General features: G+C 43.7%; 1 long non-coding RNA gene across 1 annotated transcript; it reads right to left on the bottom strand.

The window, feature by feature from the left end:
• Positions 1–2,786: 2,786 nt before the first annotated feature.
• Positions 2,787–19,261, bottom strand: LOC143292671 (uncharacterized). Its single transcript, XR_013056676.1, has 4 exons — positions 19,148–19,261; positions 7,844–8,053; positions 4,823–4,941; positions 2,787–2,903 (listed from the first exon to the last, which is right to left on the bottom strand). It is a non-coding gene; the product is annotated as an uncharacterized LOC143292671 (long non-coding RNA).
• Positions 19,262–19,938: the final 677 nt, after the last annotated feature.

The raw sequence follows: 19,938 nt of genomic DNA, 5'->3' as shown, positions 1-19,938 counted from the left end.
TTAAATGTTCTTATTTTTTGTGTGAATGCTACATTGGATGAATAGGAAGGGGTCTCTTTCGTAATGATTCTGTATAATGTAAAATTAGTTTGCTAGCTCGTTTGATGTTGACTTTCTTGTTGCACTTAATTAAATCATTACTCTTCGTAGATAAAAAGCTTCCCAATATTTGGGGGATTTTTTAGTAGAATGCATCGTTGTAATTCTTCCGTATATCAATAGGACCCGGAAAGTTCATTTCCCAAGTAATGATGTTGGTAGTGGCAGTAGAAGTGGTAGTGGTAGTAGTAGTAGTAGTGGTTGTTGTTTTGTAGTTGGTTGGGTTTTATGTAAACCACGTACTGAAATTGAGCCATGTTTGCCAAGTGCAGTGATTAAAGCAGATTTTATAATAACATAATTGAATTAGTTTTAAAATCGTTCTTCTAATTTTTATATAAGTTCGTGGTATTACTGTCATAGTAACATTGGCCTTTTAGGCCTGTTCCTGTTCTTAGTATTTCCTCTTCCGCCTGAGTCCGCTGGGACGGCAAACGGGCCAGCGTCTCTTCGCCAGACTGCAACGCCATCCTAAGTTGGGCACAGACACTATGACCCAGCTATTCCCTTTCGTCCCTTTTCCTTTGCTTCCCTTTTCCCAGCCCAGTTGCGTCCCTTGACCCTTCCCGAACATTACCCTTTCATCCATCTTCTCATCGTCGTCCCTCGTCTCAGTCATCGTCGTTTATCATCTTGTGTGGAACCTCATCACTCCAGCTTTTCCCCCAGCCCCTTCAACAGTGCCGCTCACCGTTTGCGGTCAGGGGTAGGTGGGAGAGGTCAAGACTTGTGATTGTCCCCTCCCATTCTTTCCTTCATGTTCCAACTTCGGATGGAGGGCAGAAAATACATCCATCATCGACTTTCATCAGTCATCACTGGGATCCAAGTGTGTGTGTGTGTGTGTGTGTGATCATGTGTACGTGTGTGCGTGTGCGTGCAAGTGTGTGCTTTGATTGCACGAGTGTTGTATGCCATAGTTCGTAACAGTATATTTTTGTTTGGGAGTTTACTTTATTGTCATTTGTATTTGCAATTGTTTGATTGGGAATAAAACTTATTTAACTTTCCAATTTCCTGATTCCTTCTGTGTGAGAAGGTAAGTCCAGTCCCAGGAGGGTCGGGGTGCAACAGTTTCCATGTTTCGTCGTAAGAGTAATCGTTAAGAATGTCGACGATCTGCTCAACACATGGATAAATCATACCTTTCCGTGGTTCAGGAACGCCGAACTTGAGGTTGTACCGTTTGGCGTCCATTTCTGTGGTCTCCTGTTTTTGCTCCAGCTTTTCAAGGCGCTGAAGAATGGCTTCTATTTCATCTTGTAAGTCCTGTATGTCGTTCCTGTCTTCCTGTACTTGATCTTTCAAAGTGTCAATCTCCTCGGTGATATGGCGTAATGTCTGTTGCAGTGACTTGAATTTATCGTGCACTAACCTGCAGATGTTGGCTGCGTTGATGCTTGTTGCTCGTCAGAGCTGTGGAAATCGCCAGTCCACGAATTGTAACATGTTGGTGGAGTTTTCTTATTTATCAATACAGATGAAGTATAAGGGAGGGTTTCCTTTCCACACCTCTGCCTTCTTCGTTCGTTTATTTATCCAAGATGATATTAGACTGAAAATAAATGATATTATTATTATTATTTGGATTATTATCATTTCTATCATGATGATTGTTATTATTAATTAGAAATCGACATTTCTTTATATTCGAATGAAAAGGGGGGGGGGGCGGTTGCGGTTGGGGGGGGGGGGGGGGAGTGGGAGGGTACTAAGAAAGGAAGAGGGAGAGAACAGAATGTGGAAAAGATAAAGTACAAAATCTAAAATGGAGAGGGTGAGTGTCAGTGATTGGAGAAAGAAAAAAACATAATACTGGAAGGGTGTGTGTGAGAGGCGGGACGGGGGAAGCGGGATTTGGACCAAAAAAAAAAGAAAAAAAAAGATCAATAATCAAATATTGTATGCACTACTTCTGTATATTATTATTTGAAAAGAGGTTCATGTGGGGACCAACAATAAACAACCAACTGGACTATTTAACACATAACTAGCTAACGTCAATCAGTTGAGGTGATTAAAAAAAAATTGGTTCGTGTCGACACTTAAGTCAGCGCAGCAATGTTGTGCAAGAAGAGAGAGAGAGAGAGAGAGAGAGAGAGGGGGGGGGGGGGTTGGGGGGGGGGGGGGGCGAGGGGGGAGAAAAAAAGAGGGCGACGGAAAAATGAAAGAGATTGACAGACATTGAGAGATCGACAGGTGGGGGGGAGGCATGAACACATTATCAAAAAGCGACAACATTTTGTGAGTAACAATGAAGAGAAAGAGAGAGAGAGGGGGGGAGCGGAGGGAGCAGAAAGAGAGCGAGAGAGGGGAGAGAAAAGGGGGAGGGAGGGAGCAGAGAAAGAGAGAGACTCAAGACCCAATGTTATATTTACGGCAGTAACCTGTGCCCTCGCGACAGGAGGAAAGAAATCAATTCATAACCAGTTATAGATAATCATGAACTAGCACACTGAAGAAGAACGATCATCAAGATTACGGAGGCAGCCATCAGACCAACACCTCTTTCTTTGTAATTTAATGCTTTGTAAAGACACATGGGCGCATATCTAACAAATCTATCGCCAGTACATAATAAGAATAAAGTCAAGAGTGACAGGCTGGCAGGCAAACAGACAACGAAGGCAGGGCATCAACTCCATTGTTTTAATCAGATGTTGGGCAGCGTATATGGATCAGTCCTAACACCTTGAAACAGTGGATCGGCATTTTCTGAGGGCTCTTGGGGGAGGGGGTGGTGGTGGTGGCTTGATGAAATCGACAGTGCTGTAGTCATCTGTTGGTGCGTTCTGCGTTTCTCCCTGAAAAAATAATAGAAAGATAATATAATTAATAACACAGAGAGAGATATATAGAGAGAGAGCGCACACACAAACACACACACACACGCGCGCGCACACACACTACTCCGATGACTTAGGGTTCATCTGAATTTTCCTTTTTTTAAAATAATTTTTGGTTGGTTTTGGTTTGCTGTTTGTTTTTTGCTAGAGTGTGGCAGTTTTCAAACTTTCTAACAATCAAGTGCTGTGGAACTGTACATAAACCCCATTAAAAAAAAAGTTAAGTTCGTGGTAAAGTTCGATGTCAGCAGATTCGTGAAGACTGTGGTTGAAAGGATGTAGTCATTGTCTCCATCTGGGAGAGGAGGCAGGGGTGTCGCAAGATGATAAAAGTTCTGAAGACACATTGTACAAAACGATAGGAACAGCTACACTGATGTTCACGGCGGTATATTTGTCTTTTATATATCTTTGTCTCATTATAGGAGATTTTAACTTTCACTTTGATAAACTATCAAATGCATACCATTTCTGTTGATAACACTGTCTTCAGATCACTTTCACTGTGCAAATGCAACTGAACCTTTCCAAACCCCCTCCTGTCCCAGTACTTGTTGAAGCCAGAAACATAACCACCATTGACATTTCTGTATTTAAAAGTCTGCTTGATGCTGAAAAACTCAATCTCGTCCTCAAAGATCTTGACAAATTCGCCAGTGCTAAGATACTTGCCCGCGCCACCTCTAAGCAGCTGTTTAATATTCACTCACTCGCTCACTCATTCCCTCGACCGTTGGGGTCGTTGGGGGGATATGAGGAAGATGTCATAGCTCGCCACGCCGTTCTGTTGGCAGCTGTGGTGAGGAGATCTGTCATCATCATTTTGGTCCATTCCTTGACTTTGTCGGACCAGCTCTTTCTCTGCCGTCCCCGTCTGCGCCCTCCCTCTACAGTCCCTTGCAGGATGGTTTTGGAGAGGGTGTTATGTCGTTTGACGTGACCAAACCATGCCATCTTCCGTCGTTTGACAGTCGCCAGCAGTGGTTCTTGGGGCCCAACAAGGTTGCTGACCAGGTTCCGCACAAAGTCATTGGTCTTGTGCTCCTTGTTGGAGATGTGTAGTCGTCTCCTCAAGCACTTGGTTTCGAATGCTTGGATTCTTCTTTCTGTTTCTGCCATCAGTGTCCATGTCTCACATCCATATAAGAGGATGGAGACCACCAGTGACTTGTAGAGCAGGAATTTTTTGTGGAATCTGATGTTGCTCTTCCATACCCTGTTCAGTCTGCCCATCGCTGCCGTTGCAGAATTAATCCTATTTCGGATTTCTGCTGTGCAGGTGCCGTCTTTGGACAGGGTTGCTCCCAGGTACTTGAAGCTGGTCACTTCTTCCAAGGGCTCACCATTCATGGTTATGTTGGCACTGATGTTAGTTGTGCTGTTGACCATGACCTTTGACTTCTCTGTGCTGACCTCCATGTCGTAAGCATTAATATTACAAACAGTTTACTAGGTAAGGCAAAGAATTCTCGTTTACCATTATCTATATTGATATATTACCATTATCTCTCTCTCTCTCTCTCTCTCTCTCTCTCTATATATATATATATATATATATATTAACCTCCTCCTGGAAAATACAACACCAAAAGAACAAAGAGTGAGAACACCGGATTTTATCATTTTATCAGCAAAGCAAAGACAGATTTCGTTGATCAGATCTGGTTTTTGTTGATGTTATGGGGTCTATTTTCCAGGATCACTGCAATAAACTATGAGAACGCCAGCTTTAATCAGCAAAGCAAAGACAGATTTGATTGATGAGATCTGAGTTTTGTTGATGTTAAGAGGGCTATTTTCCAAGATCACTGCAATGATTTTGTATGAGATTAGCCTACTATCTCCTTGTAAGAAAACTGTGTGTGCGTCGTCCCTACCTGTCCAGCATGTTACCGATACAATGTGCAGATGACGTGGCCGGTCGTGGCGTTGTCTGCTTCCGTTGGTGTGTTCTTGGTGTTTACTTTGACATCATTTCCACCAGCCGGATGTGATCCTGAATAAAATAGTGAATGAGAAAATGTAGATTCTTCCATGCTGTCGAATGGCTGAAATAACCTTTCTGAATGTCCGTAAACAAATAATTTATTATTATCAATGACAAAGTTCAAATTTCGAAATGTAGACTACAGTGGATCAGCAATAAGATATTTGTACCTCATGTCACTTGTGCTATTTTTTATGTGTTTGTTGTTGTTGTTTTTTTGTTGTTCTTTTGTTTTGGGGGGGGTTTATTTTTGCTTGCCTCGAATGATCCCAGGATCATTTAGAGCCAGTCCAGATCGATCCTCTCCAGTTTGAAATAACCCCGTTTCTACGGCCCCAGTCAAGCTATGAAAAAGGTGGAGTCGTTTGGGACAGTCTTTTGTGACCCTCTTCCCCCTTTCCATTACAACTCAGTGGAAGTAAAGGTATGGGAGACCTACTGTAATGGCCTGTGTTTAAACTCCTCCACACTCCATCGTGACTAAAGTAAGGGAATGGGGAAGGTTTGAGGCTAAGTTGTGCTGATGCCTCTCCACATTACGATGTGGTGGAAGCGGATGAAGGGAGACATTCTGGACTTATAATGATAATTATAATAATGTACATTCATATAGCGCCCTTTCTCTCTAAGAGCTCAGAGTGCTTTACATGAACGAAAAATATTAAAAGTTACATAAAACATTCATGACCACTTTCTCAAAAAACCCTCCCCTATCCCCCACCCTCCCTCTACACACACACACTCTCCCTTTCCCACTATACATACATCCAACATGAGCTGACGGGTCGTGTTGGAGAACAAGGAAGCTGAGAGTGCTTATAGATAGGTTTTGAAAAGATGAGTTTTTAGTGATGAGCAAAAAGCAGAAATAGAATCAGATGCACGGATATGATGAGGAAGGTTTTTTCCAGATGTGAGGAGCAGGAAAGAAGAGAGAACGTTCACCATAAGTTCTTGTATTGACACGAGGAAGTTTCAAAAGGTAATAGAGGAGGAGCGGAGATTTCTTGCGGGAGTGAAAACACTGATAAGGTCAGAAAGATATGTGGGTCCTGCGGAGTGGAAAGCAGAATAGCAGAGACACGCAACTTTGTATTTAATTCTCGCTTCAATGGGGAGCCAATGTAAAGTGCGGAGGTGAGGAGAAATGTGATCAGCATGTGAGACTCTGAGAGTCAGACGGGCAGCATTGTTTTGAAGTTTTTGAATTCGCTGAAGAGTATTATGTGGACAGCCTATGAGAAGAGAATTACAGTAGTCGATTCGTGACAGCACAAAAGCAGAAATAAGAGTTTTAGTAGTTTCAACAGAAAGGTACTGACGAAAAGAGTTGATGCGACGAAGTTCACAATTGACTATGCATATCAGATTTACTACATGAGCATGCATGCTGAGGTTTGAGTCAAGAATGACTCGAAGGTTCCTTGCTGATTTAAATAACTGAACTGTGGCATCACCAAACACAACAGAGGCAGGAAAAGAAGTAGATGTGGTCATTCTTGCAGAGGAAATAATCATAGCGTCAGTTTTGTCATCATTTAACTTTAGTTTGTTGCATGTCATCCAGCATTTAACATCGAGAATACAATCCTGCATTGACAGAATCAGACTGTGTACTTGGTTTGGTTCTGCAGACTTTTATAGCTGAGTAACATCAGCAAAAGAGTGGTGAAGAACAGAATGGTCAGAAATGACATCAGAAAGAGGAGCAGTGTACAGAACGAACAGAACGGGGGCCAGGACAGAGCCTTGTGGCACACCATAGGAGATCAGGGTTGGATCAGACCAGAACAAATTTCACACCAAAACATAAAATTTAAAACAGTGTTCCATGTCGAAAATTTTCGATACGCAACTTCGCGATTATGATAAGACAATAGTCACTTTTATCGAAACAAAAAGTAAACTGGTTGCTTTGAACTTTTCTCATTTTGAATAAAAAGCCCATTGGTCGGGATTTAATCAACATTGTGTAAAAATATTCCATTGCAGTTCACATAGCCCACGTTCTAAGATTGTAATTCTTGGCAATTCACACCCTTCAAATGTCAATGTATCTCAGAGAGAGAGAGAGAGAGACAGAGAGAGAGAGAAACGGGGAGGGGGTGGGGGGGGGGCGCGTGCGGGGGGGGGGGGGGGGTATAACATGGCACACGAGATATAAACTGAAGAAGCCGAGGCAACTTTATATCCAGGGTATATCCAGGGTATATTCTGGATAATGCCAGATTATACAGGGGCATGTTCTGGACTAGGCCACTTTATATAGGAGCTTACTCTGGATAGGGGAGAGTCTGGCCCGTTACGCCAGGACACTGGCAGTCTGCCAAAAATACCCCATTTCCCCTTCACTGGAAGTCAGTGTCAGATAAGTGTGGGAAGGGATAAATTCCAACTGCTCCAAATTTACCCTTGGGGTTATTTTTAACGAGCCCAGAATGACCCCCCCCCCACCCACCCCATTCTCCCGACCCCTATCCACTGGTGTAAAATGTGACAGGGGATGTGGTGAAGAAGGCGTTCAGACACGGTCAAATTTATCTACGTTGGGTCATTCCAGGCTAGTTTAGAGATACCCTGGACTAACTAGCTTTGATCCCGGGGTGAAAACCACTAGGGTACGAACAGGCTGCTACACCTGGGTAGAATGATACAATCATCAATATGGAAAGTGGTGTATCCGCCTCATGAACAGACGGTAATAGCATGAACACCAACAGCTTCTGATACAGTTGCAGTTTCATTTTTTTGAAGCAAAATTGACTTCCGGTCTATGCGATGTCTTTGATTTACCACACACACACACACACACACAGAGCGAGCGAGCAAGAGAGAGAGTGAGAGAGTGAGAGTGAGAGAGAGGCAGGAAACAAACAAAAATACAACAACAACAACAACAAAAACACCTCACGTGCTGTGCTCGTTGTCGAAGAGAATTCAGTGGAGGAAGGCTCCTGGCTTATAGTGGAGGAAGGCTCCTGGGTTATAGTGGAGGAAGGCTCCTGGCTTATAGTGGAGGAAGGCTCCTGGCTTATAGAGGAGGAAGACTCCTGGGTTGTAGTGTTGTTTGCATTGTGAGCGGCGGTGATGGAGGTGGCGGTGGGGTTGTCTGCTGTGTTTTCTAGAACACAAGAATAGAATACAAAAATTCTGTTTTCCAAAACCCCAAAAGAAAATTCAACAAATAACTAAATACCAAAATATACCCCCATACATACATAGGTGGCGCTTCACGAGGGGGCGACATGCAGGTGTTTGTGCTCTGTGCTTCATCCGTGTTTTTGCTGTCCTCGCCCTGTCCTTGTGCTTTAATATTGTTTCAAAGTGGTGTGCAAGGTGTTAAAGATGAAGAGTATGACAATTGTGATGCTGTTTGTGGTGGTGCTGGCTGTATTCTGGACTTGTGTTTTTGGTGTTTTTGTGTCACCGGGTGGTTCAAATGGCGGACAGCGAGGAGGTACAGGCGCCTTACATTACGACCGTGATTTCCTTCTCAGTTTACGGTCAGTGCGCGATCCATCCGCTTTTACTGAGCAACTGTTTCCTCGTGACGTTATTTGTGATGAAAAGAATGAAGCAGGTGAGAGAAAGAAAGCACGAAAGAGAGGAGGCATGAAGAGAAGACTGAGAAAAATAGTACTAACCCCCCACTACCATCTATGATTTTATCTAATGTCAGATCTCTTAACCCAAACGGCAAAAACTGTAATTTAGATGAAGTACGAGCAAATTGTCGAGTTTTAAGTGATTTTAGGAACGCGTGTGTGCTTTGTTTTACCGAAACCTGGTTTAGTGAGAAAGTGTCGAATGAATGTGTTGCGATCAACGGTTTTTTAACACTCCGTACAGAATGGACAGAGACTGCAAGAAAGTGGGGAAGAAAATGGGTGGTGGCGTGTGCCTGTATGTCAACGAAAAGTGGTGTGACAGTGCGAATGTGTGTAAAAAAGCAATTGTGTACTCCAGAATTTGAACTCATAACAGTGTCGCTGAGGCCTCGATATCTGCCACGTGAGTTCGGCCGCATTTTTCTGACTGTTGTGTACGCCCCAGTCTTTGACCAGGCATCTGCTGCACGTGCAGGAAAGACAATCGCAGGCGTTGTTCGCGACCTTCAACTCGTTTCTGCCGACGCCCCGTGTTTTATTGTTGGAGATTTTAATCACTGTGATTTAAAGAAAGCCTTACCTTCTTTTAAACAATATGTTTCCTGCCACACCCGACTGGACAAGACAGTCGATCTATGTTAAGGGAACATTCCTAATGCCTACAAATCTGTTCCCCTGGCACCAGTGGGTGCATCTGATCATGATGTTGTTCATTTAATCCAGCCTACAGACCAAAGATAAAGATAGAGCCGATTGTGAAAAAGAGTGTGAAAGTTTGGACGTCAGAGAGTGTGGATGAACTGAGAGGATGTTTTATTGTACTGACTGGAGTGTGTTGATTGACCCATGTGAGAATGTTCATGAAGCAGCTGATGTTGTTGCCTCTTATATCAGTTTCTGTGAAGACATGATAATTCCAACAAAAATAATCAAACTTTTCCCCAGCAACAAACCATGGATCTCAAAGTCTCTCAAAGCCATTTTAAACGAGAAAAAGGTAGCATTTCAGTCAGGGAACAAGAAAGATAGGAAACTGATACAAAAGAAGCTTAGAGGGGAATTGCGGAGGGGACAGAGGAAATTCAAATCAAAAGTAGAGCAACAGTTTCAGAAAGGAAAAATGGAAGATGCATGGGATGGGTTAAAAATTATCACTGGAGAAACGCAAAGGAAAACAGTAGCTTGTGAAATGAAAAGGGATGAACAGCTTGATTTTTCAAATAAACTTAATAATTTCTACTGTTGCTTTGAAAGGAATGATCTGGGGAGGGAACTGGATAGTGTTATCTCACAGTTGCATGAAAAGATCAAAGATAGGAACACAGGTCAGGATTTTGAGATCGATGCAAAGGTTGACTATTTTTAAAACTGAATGACACGAAGGCAGTTGGCCCAGACAATATATGCGGAAAATTACTGAAAACATGTGCTTCCCAGCTGTGTGACGTGTTCTGTAAAATTTTCAACTGGTCTCTGAAGGACAGCTCTGTCCCCAGCATCTGGAAAAAAAAATCTACTATCTGTCCTACCCCCAAGAAAAAACAAAAAACAACAACAACAACAAACAAACAAACAAAAAAAAACAGCCGCAATAAATGATTATCGTCCTGACTTCAATAGTGATGAAATGCTTTGAAACAAGAGAGGCAAGGCCTTCAAGACTCACTTGTGATACACCTGAAAAAAAATCTAATCGTTAAAATGTGTTCTGTATTTGTTATTATAAAGCTTCGGGTTAAAAGAAAAAGAAGAAAGAAAAAAAAGTCCTAACGGCAGATTCGAACCCCGCGTGTTCGAGTCAGAAGAAACTGTCTTACCTATTACACTATCGTGGCTCCTTAACTGACGTTCAAAAGTATAACACTTAAACATGCTTTTTAGTAAAGGGCGATAAATCGATTGCGGCAATCGCCATGAGAACGCTGTTTAAATAATATTATTCTGGTGTATCTTGGGCATTCAAAAAATCTTTAAGGGCAATTAAAAATTCTTTTTAAGTCCGAGGTAAAGGAGACGTGGCTATCACTGCAATCACACTGCAACATTTACCGTTTTACCTGGATCTAGATAGATGTCTAAGTTTAGTTACACCTGGTTGACACGGTCGATTCAATTTCCCTTTTATGTTCATTTTAGTTTTATAGTTTTAAAGTTGATAACAAAATTGAGTATTTTGTTAAACTAATAACATGCAGAGCCAAGTACAAGTACTTCTAAACGTCGTATGAAGTGAAAAGGGCTTCATTTTGAGAAAAGTCAAGACTGGACATTTTTGCGGTTCATCAATTCAAGGGTATTAACTCTCATGGTTTATTATTTGTAACTGTGAATTCCGACTGATCCTATGGATATTTTTATGGCAGTTTGGAGCATAATCCAGTAAGTGATGAGGCGTTCACAAATCTTTCTCTGAATAAATATGTAACGGTCTCCTTCTCCAACCATCACATGTTATCGTGTATTGTCGATTGAATATGGTGGTGGTGTGTGCATCGAGATCGATGATCACCATCGTTGTCATCCAACTGGGGGATGGGGGGAGGGTGGTGGTGGGGTGGGGAGGAGGATGCTCATTAATCTATCTGTGAATGCGCAGATGGCTGAATAGTCCAATCTGCGCACGAAATGTTCGCTGACAGTTGGGGCAGACAAAGACAGGCATATCATTGTCAGGGAGCTTGTTTGCCCATGACTTTCTGGCCTGCTTCTTCTGAACAGCTGCAGCAGTCCTGTTGGCCTCGCACAACTTGGCGCCTTTGTGCACAGCAGTGCGCCATTTGTCACGGTCCACTGCAGATTCCTCCCGGGAGTCAGGGTTGATATCAAACGCTTTCAGAGAGACTTTCAGAGTATCTCTGAAGCGCTTCTTCTGACCTCCGTGTGATCTCTTCCCTTGTTGCAGCTCGCCATAGAAGAGCCTTTTGGGCAGCCGATGGTCTGGCATGCGCGCCACGTGTCCAGCCCAGCGAAGCTGGGACTGCATCAGGATGGTGAAGATGCTGGGAAGGGTGGCTTTTGCGAGCACCTCTGTGTCTGGGGTCCTGTCTTGCCACTTGATGTTCAGTAGCTTCCTAAGGCATGTTGTGTGGAAGTGGTTCAGCTTCTTGGCATGTCGTTGGTACACTGTCCAAGTTTCGCAGGCGTACAGTAGTGTGGGGAGAACTACTGCTCTGTAGACCTTTAGCTTGGTCTCAAGACTAATGCCTTTTCTGTTCCAGACATTTGCATTGAGTCTACCAAAAGTTGCGCTTGCTCTTGCAGTCCTGACGTTCACTTCATCGTCGATGGTCGCATTTCGTGACAGTGTGCTGCCAAGGTATGTGAACCGCTCCACCGTACTGAGTCTCTGACCGTTGACTGTGATGTTGGGTTCAACGTGGGGTTTCCCTGAGGCTGGCTGATGGAGAACTTCAGTTTTCCTCGTGCTGATGGTAAGGCCGAAGTTCCTGCTGGCAGTGGCAAACTTGTCGACGCTGAGTTGCATGTCAGCTTCAGATCCAGCGTTGAGGGCACAATCATCAGCAAACAAAAAGTCTCTGATGATGTCTGTCATGACCTTCGTTTTTGCTTGAAGCCTTCTGAGGTTAAACAACTTGCCATCTGTTCGGTACTTTAGGCCGATTCCAACATCGCCATCTCAGTAAGCATTGCAGAGAACATGAGGCTGAACAGCGTTGGAGCCAGGACGCAGCCTTGCTTGACACCATTTGTGACAGGAAAAGGAGCAGATGTTTCACCATTGTCCTGGACTCGAGCCTGCATGCCTTCATGGAATTGGCTGACCAAGGAAATAAATTTCCGAGGGCATCCATACTTGGCCATGATCTTCCACAGTCCCCCTCTACTCACAGTGTCGAAGGCCTTTGTGAGGTCGACATAGGTGGAGAACAGATCAGCATTTTGCTCCTGACATTTCTCTTGCAGCTGCCTTGCAGCAAACACCATGTCAGTGGTTCCGCACTCTTTCCGGAATCCACATTGGCTCTCAGGCAAATGACCTTAGTCAAGGTGTGCTGTGAGGCGGTTTAGTAGGATCCTGGCAAGTATCTTGCCTGTGATGGAGAGCAAGGAAATGCCCCGATGGTTATCACAGGCTTGCCGGTTCCCCTTTCACTTGTACAAGTGAATGATAGATGCATCTTTGAAATCCTGGGGGATTGTCTCTTCTTTCCACATGAGTGAGTACAGCTGATGGAGCTTCTCAGTCAGCACAGTGCCTCCATCCTTGTAGACCTCTGCTGGTATGGAGTCTGAGCCAGGTGCTTTGCCACTGGATAGCAGACGGATTGCTTTCTGGGTCTCAAGAAGTGTTGGCAGACCGTCCAGTGCTTCGTTGATGGGGACTTGTGGGAGACGGTCTATGGCTTCATCATTTATGGAGGAAGGGCGATTTAAGACACTGTTGAAGTGCTCAGCCCAGCGAGAATTTTCTCTTTCTCGGTGATCAAGGTATTCCCATCTGCACTGAGGAGGGGGGGATGATCCTGAGGATGTGGGGCCATAGACTTCTTTTAAGGCATCATAGAACCTCTTCATATCATGCCTGTCAGCATATCCCTGGATCTCATCAGCTTTGTCACTCAGCCACTTATCCTGCATCTGGCGTAACTTTTGCTGAACAGTCCTGAGGATGGCATCGTACGCATCCTTTTTTGATGTGGACTTTGGGTTGCTCAGGTAGGCTTGATGCAGACGGCGTTTCTCATCCAGAAGCTGCTTGATTTCATCACAGTTTTCATCAAACCAGTCTTTGTGCTTTCTGGTCATGGGTCCCAGGGTCTCTGAAGCTGTACTATAGATCAGCTCACGCAGGGTCCTCCAGTCAGACTCCACATTCTGGTTGTCCAGAGAGGCGGATTCCAGACGATCTTCCAGCAGCTCCACAAAGGACTGTTTGATGGTGATGTTTTTCAGCTTAGCGATGTTGAGCCGTTTTGGAGCCTTTTGGCCTTGGGGGCGTCTCTTGGGCTGGATTCGAATATTCAGCTTCGAGACTACAAGGCGATGGTCTGTCCAACACTCGGCGCCGCACATGGTCTTTGTTACACGTACATCTTGCCAATCCCTTTTCCTGACGATGACATAATCGATGAGATGCCAATGCTTTGAGCGAGGGTGCATCCATGACGTCCTGTTACGGGTAGGGAGGCAGAAAACTGTGTTGGTTATCAGCAGTCCGTGCTCTGCACAGGTCTGAAGCAAAAACAATCCATATGGGTTGCAGTGGCCCACACCGTGCTTTCCAATCACTCCATCCCAGGAGATGTAGTCAGAGCCAACTCTAGCACTGAAGTCCCCAAGAATGATGAGCTTGTCTGCTTTAGGGATAGCAGCTATGACAGAGTGAAGGTCCTCATAGAACTTCGCCTTCACTTCATCTGGGTTGGTGCGTAGGCACTGACAATGGTGAGGTGCTTCTGGCCAGATGCCAGTGGGAGTTTCATGGTCATAAGCCTATCGTTGACTCCCTTTGGGATTCCAGCTAGCTTGCTGACAAGTGCTGTTTTTACTGCAAAACCAACGCCAGCCTCACGTCGCTCTTCGCTTCCTCGTCCACTCCAGAAGAAGGTGTAACCAGATCCCCGTTCACAGAGCTCGCCTTCGCCTGCAAGCCGAGTCTCACTCAAGGCTGCGATGTCAATGTTGTATCTGGCCAGTTCGATGCAACTAGTGCCGTTCTCCTTTGGGGTCTGTCCGCGTTATCTCTGTCCAGGAGAGTCCTTATGTTCCAAGCACCAATGGTGAGAGGAACGATCCTTGTTTTTTTCTTTTCTTTCTTTTTGTTTCGACCGCTGATGTAGGGTCCCTGCCAGCCGCGGTATGCTGGCCAGGGTGATATGGAGCAGGCAATTTTTAGGGCACCTTTTCTAGCCCCTTCCTCATGCCAGGGAGGTGAGCAGTGCATTCCTAAAGAGGGCTGCTCAGACGCTCAGACGGCTGCCGAGCTCCATCGCTGCTCCTGTCGACGAAGAACGACCCTATGGCCTGAGCCGCCTGCGTGCAGGTCTGCGGCTGCGACTGCCAGTGTACCCACACCTGTCGTTTCGTCGCTCGCCTGTCGCCACAGGACTTGGGGGTGATGAAATGATGAAGGATGAAAGGTCATTTTGGATGACTGATGCCTTGCGCGTTGAGTTTGTTTAAAGTGAAGAGGAGTTGCGCAACGTCGACCTCACTCTCTCGTCTGGGTCCACCAGTATCCAGTGGCAAGACTAAGTCGAGATGACTGGAGGATGAACACGGATGCAGTGGATGACCAAGATATCCTTTCGGTGTCTCATCTTGCTCTCTGCACTCCACAGTGCGTTGCTGTAACTGCCTTCCTCTCCGTTGAACCGATATGTTTCTTCCGCAGATTCTGCCGGATCCAGACTTCGCATGCATGGGTAGACACACCCCGGGGGCCAACTGCGTGTGGCATGCACACAGCACGGTGGAGCTAGATGGCCGTCGGTGGCTCTCCTGAGCCGACGCCCTTTTATGGATCTCCATCAGGGTGTCTAGCCACCCACCTCACCAGTCCCGGAAGGGAGCGGTGGGAGTGCCGGTTTAGTCGTCGGCAACCCGACCCTGAACAGGTTGTACTGGATTACAGGTTACCAGTAGCAGATATAATGACCTGACCTGACATTGAATATAGGATTGAACGGGCAGGTCAACAACTTGAAACAAATTGGCGTCGTTCGCGTTCGCGAAGAATATGAGCACGTGCTTTGAATCTGTTCAAACATGTGTACACAATTGATTTTTGCCCATGACCTTCAGTGCTCAGCCAGTAGATCTATAAAGTCCACTCGTGGTATTGATTGTAGTATTTTCCGAAAAAGACCACTTGGGCGAATGAACATAGTGAAAGCCCTGGACACTGAGAGTAAGACACACAAGCTTTTTATGTATTGAGTATAATTTCAAAATGTAATATTAATTTTTAGATGAGAAAGATCAGTTTAAAGCAAATTAAGCCCCTTAGCATTAATTACAGATTAATTTCCCTTTTTTACTATCTGCAACAAAGACATGCAAAATAGATATAACTTCCATGCTTAGCAAAAGAAGTTCCTGTTTGAACAAAAAATAATAATAATAATGACTGCTCTTGTTGTTGTGTCAGAATATCAGATCAAGTGCCAAGTTTAGAGAATAAAAAAAAATATATATATATAACAGTGACTTCATTTTGCATATAATTTGGTTTCTTTTTTTTATTTTTTGTACCCATCCCAGAGATGCAATATTGTTTTAAACAAGATGACTGGAAAGAACTGAATTTTTCCTCTTTTTATGCCAAATTTAGTGTCAACTGACAAAGTATTTGCAGAAAAAATGACAATGTTAAAGTTTACCACGGACACACAGACACACACACACAGACAACCGAACACCGGGTTAAAACACAGACTCACTTTGTTTACACAAGTGAGTCAAAAATTGTTCTCCGCCATCTACTTTCTTTCACTAAACAGCATCTTGACCCTCTTCAGTTTGCTTATAAACCACACAGAAGTACTGACGATGTTATCCTAACTCTCCTTCATAATGCTTTCCTTCATTTAAATAATACAGGATCTTTTGTTCGTATCCTTTTTGTCGACTTCTCTTCTGCTTTTAACACAATACAACCTCATCTCCTTGCCCTCAAATTGCAAGGCTTGGATGTTGATCCAAAGGTTACTCTTTGGATAGTAAGTTTTCTTCTCAATAGAACTCAGTCCGTTTTCATTCTGCCCACTCTTTTCTAAACTCTACTTCTACTGGTGCACCCCAAGGTACAGTGCTGTCCCCTGTCCTATTTACACTGTACACAAATGACTGCAGAGGCATGGAGGAAACTCCTGTCATAAAATATGATGATGATTCAGCTATTGAAGATCTGTCCAACTCTGATGCTATTTATTTCAGCGATATTAAAAAGTTCTGTTCTTGGTGTGAGGAAAACTATCTGGATCTCAACGTTTTGAAAACAAAAGGAATGTTAACAGATTTTTCGAAAGACCCCTTGCCTGTAGCTAAACTTGTTATAGATGGTCAAACAGTGGAGAGGGTCAATGAATATAGATATTTAGGGACCACCTTAGACAATATGCTGACTTTTGACAGAAATGTTGATTCCATTCATAAGAAATGCCAGTCGAGAATTTTGTGTTTACATAAGCTTAGAAATGTTGGTATAAATTCGAATATACTTCAAAGTTACTATCGATGTTGTATTGAGTCCGTGCTCACAGTTTCACTTATGTGCTGGTATGGAAGTTTGGGAATGAGGAGTAAGCGTGTTTTGAACGATGTCATGAGTGTATGCAGTAAAACTGTGGGAGTGAAACAAGCTAGTATACAAGACCTGTATGAAAAGCGAGTGGTTAAGAAAAGCAAGCAGAATGCAACTGACGACACCCATAGTTTAGCAAAGTAGTATGAGCTACTGCCATCAAGACGGCGCTACAGAACTTTTAAGTTGAAATTCAGAGCTCTGAAGACTTTTATTCCACGTTTTAAATTCTTGAGAACTGTGTGTGTGTGTGTGTGTGTGTGTGTGTGTGTGTGTGTGATAATGCACCTGACCAAATTTCTCCAGTTGGAGATAATAAAATTATTCGAATCTTATACAAGTTTCACACATAACACCTTTTTTTCCCTTTCATTCATTTAACATAGCAAAGTTTTATATCATCACGCTGATCTGTGTCGAAAGTCGGATGGACAAGTCGGCTGTCTGATTTTTTCTTTCTATGAGGTGAGGCAGGCATAGGTATGACGTGATTACTCAATTTTGACTATTTCACGGTTAGGTTTTGTTGTGAAATCAAGCCGCCAAAAAGTCGAAAGAGAATATACGGGTTTGTTCCAGCAATAGTTTCCCACCAGAACTATGCATTACGGGGACAACTATGTTTTTCAGTGAGATGATCAGATTTATCCACCCCATTCTTGTTTCGATTATAATCTCTTACATCATGTGGATGACAGACTGGCAAAGGTCTGAACTGACCTCTTGTCTTACACCTACGCTTTGCATGACCATACACAGTTGCACTTGTGTGGACGGTGGAGGTAAAGGACACAGGTTTATTGTCAAGCCTCTCAATAAATCTCTAATATGCCCGCGAGATGCCTTTCTGTTTAGTGTTTTCTGTTGGGGAATCGACAACAACTGGGAATCATCGTGCCACATGCTCGAATACAGATAAATACAAGAACTTGCAAAAAATTCATACTGGTATGTCATACTCCACGGTCACGCATCACTCCATTCACTCGGAAGGCGCACCAATAGACAGACAAAACTACTCATAACGGTCCCTCTTTATGATTCAAACTTAATGTATCAAAATACTTCAAATTATTCCAGACACACACACATTCTCTCAGGAAACTAAATCTTGAAATAAATAATATGATCCTTAAAATTAATATTGGCAATCATCCAATCAATTTTAGACCCTCTTCTGGCTATCCATCTAAGCAGCTAATAAATCTGACTGGACCCTCCTGGTCCCATTTCCAGCAACCCGATTCTCGACTGGACCCCTCCAGCCTCAGTTATTGAGGGAGCAGCTCCAGGGGCCTCCTACGGACCCAGGGCAAGTTGGAAGCACTGAGGTTCACCTGAAACACTCAGCACCCTACCATATACTGCCTATCCAAAATCTTTAGAGTAGCCTCAAATTAGATTCCACGAATGGAAATCTTTGCAGACTACAAAAATATACAAAGTTGTACTCACCCGGATTTCGGTTTCTTTAACATAGTGTATCTACAAACGATCCGTGAAATAATAAATCAAACTTGAAATAACATTTGATTCGCGAGAGACAATCACAAATGAAAAAGTAAATAATTCGATTAAATAAAACAATCTTCCAGTTTTCAATTATCAGTCTCGCGAGGATCGTTTATGGAATAGGCACCTATACTTACACGGCTACAGCACTGGTACCCGGACCATCAAATGCCAACAAGAGGCAGCAGAGCCTAAATGCATGAGCCTGCGGCTCATAAAGGAGTGACACAAAAACTTGGCCACAATTTTCCATTTCAACATAAAAATTTACTCCTGAACTGTTTTCACAAAAAGTGCTGCCAATCAAGATAAGAGCTAAATCGCTGCCTCACATAACTACCCAAAGAAGTACACATGTTCCACTGAACTCAAAACCACTGACTCCAAAAACTACCTCATCCCTTTTACATGATTCTTCCTCAGCGCTTCCACACTTCCTGACACAGTATAAATGCAAACAATTTAAACATAATACCACTTCCTAAACAAAGAGTTGCATTATTCAACACAGGATAGGATGCCATGCCTTTGTTAGAAACGTGTAAACTGTTTTTGCGTAAGCTAAAACCCAACGTTTGATCCAACACCTTGTGGGGTTTATCTTTCCTAAACTGGCGGAAAGTTAATAAGCAGTAAATGAAAAAGAAAAAAAACAAACTGTGGTTAGGCAGGTAAGTACCCCGGTTGCTGAGTGGAAGGGTAGATACAACAGTCAGAAAGACAGACAAACAGAAAGGGGAAGAAGATACAGAGAAGAAGAAAATAAACGCAAGGAGAAGAAACAGAGTACCATCTCAGTCAGTCATGTATTTCACCGCCGCCAACTCACCAGCAGAATCATTTAGCTTTCTACTGAGGACCACAGCGATAACAATGACAACGAAAAGGATGAGGGCCAGTGCTGCTATCAATACGCCGATCTTCGGAAGACGGTAACGTCCTGTTCCAGCTGAAAAAAAAGAAAGAAAAGCATTGTGTCGTGTGTATGAGTGTGAGGGAGGAAGGTGGCAGAATAGTTTTGACGCTTATCTGCCAATAGTGTCCGTGAGGGTGTTAGTTCGATTCCGGCTCTCACCTTTTTCCCCAAGTTTGACAGGAAAATCATAGTGAGCGTCTAGTCGTTCGGATCAGACCACAAACCTTGGTCCCGCATGTAGCACGCATTTGGCGCACTGAAAAAGAATCCATCTCAACAAGAGTGCTGTCCAGTTCTGTAGAAGAAATCCACTCTGATAGGTACACAAACATACGCGTGCACTTAAGCCTGACGATCGGTTTGGGTTATGCTGCTGTCAGGCATCTGCCTTGCAGATGTGGTGTGGCATATATCAATTTGTCCGAACGCAGTGACGCCTCCTTGAGAAACTGAAACTATGTGTTCACGGTTGACTGTCACATGGGTGCATGACAATTGTAAAAGTGTGAGGAACGGGTAGAGAATGGTCGGATTTTTTTGTACGTTGGAAAGCGCGTGGGTCACTAGTTGAACAACCGCTTTTTTACGCATGTTTGTATGTCAGTTTCAGAGAGAGAGAGAGAGAGAGAGAGAGAGAGAGAGAGAGAGAGACAGAAAGAGGGAGAGAGAGAGTGAGAGAGAGAAGGAGAAGGAGAGAGAAATAT

This window comes from Babylonia areolata, chromosome 18 (assembly GCF_041734735.1).
Source record: "Babylonia areolata isolate BAREFJ2019XMU chromosome 18, ASM4173473v1, whole genome shotgun sequence".
Classification (NCBI taxonomy): domain Eukaryota; kingdom Metazoa; phylum Mollusca; class Gastropoda; order Neogastropoda; family Buccinidae; genus Babylonia; species Babylonia areolata.
Note: the sequence above shows the minus strand (reverse complement) of the source record. Positions and strands in the feature narration are given on the sequence as shown.